Here is a 5,915-nt window from a genome sequence, read left to right on the forward strand (position 1 = left end):
TTGTGGCAATGCCAGTTTTAGTCTTGTTCTGCACCCTGGTTTAAGCAGGGCGTGTACCATAGCTATCTCTCAAACACAGTCATGAACCAGGACATTTAGGCATATCTCATATGGCTTTTCCATTCCTTTCAATCTCTCATCACTATACAAGATTACTGAGGATCATAAGCATATGACTTAGATCGTTATCATGGCCCTCCAACCTTGCCACCTATTTTCATACGTAAACAGATCCTTTGGGAGCCTGTGATCCTCACAAGGTCCCTAAAGGGCTCTAAATATTTGGGTTCAATAGGTTTGACAGTTAACTCTGGTTTTACAACCAGAATATTTGACCAATGATAACTCATATTTTTTTTTAGGAGGTTGGATAACATAGGCTTAACTTTATTTGAGATTATCATAATTAATTTTATGTATTCAAAATATAGATATTTTAGATAGATTTGGGCCTTTCTTACCATAAAAGCAGATGACGAAATGGCTTGGGTATAAACTAACACACAGGATTTCATCTAATATGTTTACCTATTGGGAAGTCCTCCTGGACTGGTGATGGGAGGTGGAAGTGATGGGAAAAAATGTGATGCAGACTAATTTAGGCTTCAAAAATATTTGGATAAACCCGAGTGTTGCTTAGGAGTGAGGTGAGTAAACAAGATCTTGCTGAACTGGTCATTTTGAAGGAAACCTTTCCTGTTGAGATTTTCACTGTCATTTTCAACACTTGGGTAAATTAATTCAAATTATCAGCTTTTGCAAGTCATCCATCATTACTTGAGATCTATGGCTGCATCACCCAGATTCTGTAGGAACTGTGTCATTTTTATTCTTGTCCTTTCTCTGTAAAAATGAAGAAGCTCACATTAAAATAATACATCGATCACTGGCTCTCTTAGTCACTACGCAATGATTCTGTAGCCAGCATGAATTGCCCTCACTCTGAGATTTTGTACAATGACTTTGTGCTATCATAGCTTAAGAATAAGAAGAGTTATTGTCAAGTTCATTATCTCAGCGGGGAATGTTTGTGATGATGAAACTGCCAACCTTCATCAGGTTGTTCACGCTTCTTCCATTTTATTACCATGACTCAATTCAGTCTCCCTCTGATCATAACTTGTTTTGATTTTAACTCACTTTAAAAGTGAGTCAATTTGATTTTTAAAATCTTGTTGATTTAAACTCATTTTAACATGTTCTGATATAATATCTTATGTATTTTAGCAAAAAAAAATAGAAAGAAAAAAGAAATTGATATCCTCTTGACTCAGCTTTCTTATCAGGAAAATGTAAGAAAGTAGAAAACTGACAAATGTAAAAGTAGCACTAGTTCATTTACTACTTCCAACTACTAACTTTCTTCTGCTATCCTTGAAAATCACTAAACTATTAATTCTCAAATCTCAATCCTGGCCTAATCCAAACTACTTTTAACCCATCCACTTGGCTATGCCCTGACAGTGTGCTATCATATTTCATAGAAATAAAGGAGCTCACTATGATCAGCTAGAAGACAGACAGTCCGAACAAAACTGCCAGCTTTTATGAAAGATGATTTATGCCATTCCATTTTTATCACATTGCTCTCTACTAACATGTCCAGCTACTACCTTGTTACATTCTCATTTCACTTAAAGATTTACTCCAATGTCCTCTGACAATATAGAATGCTAGTGGCAATATCTTAGAAACAATTTAGAGTACAATTCTGAAATGTGTAATACTGCTTGCAAGGAACTCACAAATAAAAATAAATAAATAAAAGTAGTTCCCCCAAGGTACTTTTTAACTTGCTCATTTGAAATTCAGAATAAATGTTATCAGATAAAGAGTACTATTATTGGTAGTTAAGTTCCCAGGCGAGCCCCAAATGCACCCAAAAAATCATATATTTGCACTAAAAATCAATAGTAATGAGAAGTTTTGAAATCCTAATCAAAAGTTGAAAATAAAATTGTTTAAGATCAAGTTTTCCATATATCTTTAATATCCATCCTGGAAGGAAATTTAGTTTAACTACAGAAAAGTAATGTGGCAAATAAATCAAAATCAAAAGAGGGCTTCTGGATATTTAAAATTGCAGAGGTATAGCACATTAAAGTTAGATAGAAACCTTAAATCATCTGCATCCCTTGCCTTTCTATTTTTTTCCAATGCCACATCCAATTCCTCAAAGTTAGACATTTAGCTCTATCAACAGTGTTAGTGCAATTAAGTTCTCCCACAAATTCAGGTATTATAGCTTCAGCTCCCCATCTCAATTCAGTAGGATTTTAAATAAAAGGCCCAACCTTGGCACTGCAACTTTGTATCACTCTAAAAAACTCCTAATTGGCTAATAAGTTACAGGGGACTATGGCTTTTGGATGGTCTCAGTAAATCCTACTATACTTTTAAATTACCTTGCTCCCTCCTAATCCATCACTTCTTAGTCTGTGTTTAAAAATTCTCCCTACGACCCTGACAAGCATTCCATTCCATTTCAAGACCAAAGACTTCATTCAAATATCAAACATTGAGCAGTGAGAGATTGTGCATGGTTTCTCCCATGTTTTCTTTTGCCCAGCTGCTATATCTCCCAGACATTTAACCTTAGACATTCAGTCATTCGGTTTCCCTGATTATAAGAATTTATTAATGCAAAAGCTCATTATCACTCCAAAATGAACTTTTTTTGATATTATCTCCAGCTTATTAATTCTTCTACTGTCTTTCCTGCTCAATAAATTAATTCTGTGCTATGTTCTGTCTGTTCTCCATTATTTTGTAGCTAAAAGTAAACCTATCATGCAGAGCTGATTTATTAACTATGACTAAAAATATTCAACATAGAATTTAACAATTCTACCTAATGGGATATATCTCTGAACATACGCTGTCAAAATAGTAACTATTTTTAGACATTGTTTCTGTATACTCCCTGTCTTTACTCCTGGTGAGCCATGTAGTATCCCCATCCTTAAAATATCCTATGTATGCACATCATTTCATGTATGAATGCTGACTTTTAGAAGTTTCCTTGGTATTAGGGAACATCTATGATATCTGTACAGATGCTCATAGACTTACATCCGATAAACCCATTGTATGTTGAAAATATTGTAAGTCGAAAATGCATTTTATACACCTAGCCTACTGAATATCATAGCTTAGCCTAGCCTATCTTAAACATGTTTAGAACACTTACATTAGCCCACGGTTGGGCAAAATCATCTAACACACTGCCTGTTTTATAATAAAAGTGTTGAATATCTCATGTAATTTATTATGCATATCAATTTCACACCACCTGTAAAGTCAAACCATCATAATTCAAATTATGTACAATTAAGTATCAATTTTGCCACTTTCTGGCCTTGTAGATTTAGGCACATAACTTAAACTTCACAACTACTGATTAGGTTGGCATTAGTATTTCTTTTAAAAGACAAGGAAACTAAAACTCATAAGTCTTATTGAAATGCTATATGAGAAAGTTAACTGTCTTTACCATAAAGCTCACTTAATAGGTAAGTAATCTGCTATGGAGTGAATATTTATCTCCTCAAAAATTATATTTTGAAATTCTAATCCCCAATATGGTGGTATTTGGAGATGGGGCCTGAGGGAGGTAATTAGGTCATGAGGGTAGAACCGTTGTGATGGGTTTAGTTCTTTCATAAGAAACTCTAGAGAGCTCGCTTCCTGTCTCTACTCTCTGCCATGTGGGGATACAGTGAGAACCATCTGCAAACCAGGAAGTGAGCTCTCACTGGACACCTTGATTTTGGACTTCCCAGAATGGTGTTTAAGCTACCCAGTCTATGGTTATTTGTTATAGCAGGTTGAACTGATTAAGACATATTATTGACTAATTATTAATTATGAACTATGAACTATTCTTCAATTGACTGTTTTTTTTCCATGTGTGCATGTGTGTGTGTGTCTGTTGTGGTTTTACATATTTGAATCATAGATCCCTTTAAAATTCTCTACGGCCATGCCACCCTGAACAAGCCCGATCCCATCTGATCTCAGAAGCTAAGCAGGGTTGGGACTGATTAGTACTTGGATGGGAGACTACCTAGGAAGACCAGGTGCTGTAGGAGTAAAAAATAAAAAATAAGGGATTGTAAGCTGACAAGGTCCTTGCAATTTGTGAGGTCAAGGGTTGCCTCACCTAAAAAAAAAAAAATTCTCTCTCAGGAAAAAGCATGCATTAAACATTTAGTGGTAGGCCATTCGATGGACAAAAATGTGAAAGTTTAAGGAATTAGTGTGTAGCAGAGATTTCTTCAAGATTAGAAAAAATGAAACATTCAAAACAGAACCCAGGTATATGACATAATTGTTAGCTTATAGTGATTGACATTTAAGATAGTGTTCACTTACTTTAGTTTGGTTCACTTTTGTTTTAGTAGTCACTTGACCAGTGACATAAAAAGCAAGACACCCTCAACAAGGTTTGCACTAACCTAAAGTGCATCTGACTCCTCATGAAACTAAATCTCTAAACATCAGGATTGCCTCTGAGAAATACAAGACTAAAAGTGGGAGTCATGTTTATCTATGGGTATCATCCTTTTAGAGTCTTTTCTTTATTTTTACCAAAAAGTATATATATATAAAGATAAAGTCTTTATAGTAAGATTTTTTAAAAACTACATATAAATGGACTTTATGTATTCTGTGACTGTTCTCAAAATATTTTAAAGATTAATTAACATCGTTATGTATTGATAGATATATTTCATTTAATTTTAATGATAGTATTCAGTTATATGAATATATGGTAATTTATTTTTCTCTTTCTCTATCAATTGATATTTGATTGTTTCTTTTTAACTTTTATTAAGATTGCTACTATGTACTATTCTTGTAGACATGCACAGTTTTCTCTAGAGTGTGTACCCAGGAGATTGGCATATGGTTAATACAGTTAATAGAGTATGCACATGTTCAACTTCGCTAGATAATGCTTATCTCTTTCACAAAGTGCTTGAATTAATTTCTTTCTCTTCAGTGAAAGGTGTGAGAGTGAAGTGTTCCCATATCTCCATATGTGCCAACACATAATATTTTCAAATATAGTATTTTATTTTTGCCAGACTGCTGGATGTTTAAAGCAGTAAACTATTGTCATTTTAATGTGCATTTCTCCAGCTGGCAGTGAGTTCAACATCTTTCCATGTTGATAAATTGGCTATTTAGATATCTGCCTTTGTGAAGTAACTATTTAAATAGTTTGGCCAATATTTTTGTTTGAATTTTCTGGACATTCTCTATTGTTATATCTTTCTATCTTACATGTTTTATACACATGCTCTCCAAGATGGTTGCCTTTAAAAATAAAGAATCTTTTAATAAACAGATATTCTCAATTTTAATGTAGTTACATTTATTAATTTTTTCCTTCATTAGTAGCATGTTTTGAGTCTCAAGAAAACTTTCGCTAACTTGAGGTCACAAAGATATTCTCATAGACTACCTTCCAATACTTTTTGTATTACCTTTCTTAATTAGGTAGTTAGTCCATCTGGAAGAAATTTGAGTGGGGATCAAATTTCTTCCGATTCCCCTTCTGGATGCTGTTATTGCAACACCAATTATTGAAAAAACCCTATTTTCCCTGCTACTCTTCAGTGACCCTTGCTATATATCAAGCATCTGTATATGAGTGATCTATTTCCAGGCTCTCTATTATCTATCCCTGCACCAATACTGCTCTCTCAAAATTTATATAGGTTTATAATAATTAATAATAATAATAATATTTTGTAGAACAAGTTATCCATCTATAGTATTCGTCTTCAAGATTACCTAGGCCATTATTGACTCTTTGCAAATGATTTTGTATAAATTTGAGAATTAGCTTTCTCCCAAGATATGTATTGTGATTGGGTTCAGATTATGTTAAAAGTATAAGTCAATTT

At 33.7% G+C, this 5,915-nt stretch overlaps 1 pseudogene; it reads left to right on the forward strand.

The window, feature by feature from the left end:
- Nucleotides 1–3,972: 3,972 nt before the first annotated feature.
- On the forward strand, nucleotides 3,973–4,091 carry LOC112485529 (annotated as a pseudogene).
- The last annotated feature ends 1,824 nt before the right edge of the window (nucleotides 4,092–5,915 follow it).

This window comes from Pteropus alecto, unplaced genomic scaffold (assembly GCF_000325575.1).
Source record: "Pteropus alecto unplaced genomic scaffold, ASM32557v1 scaffold5, whole genome shotgun sequence".
NCBI classification, from domain to species: domain Eukaryota; kingdom Metazoa; phylum Chordata; class Mammalia; order Chiroptera; family Pteropodidae; genus Pteropus; species Pteropus alecto.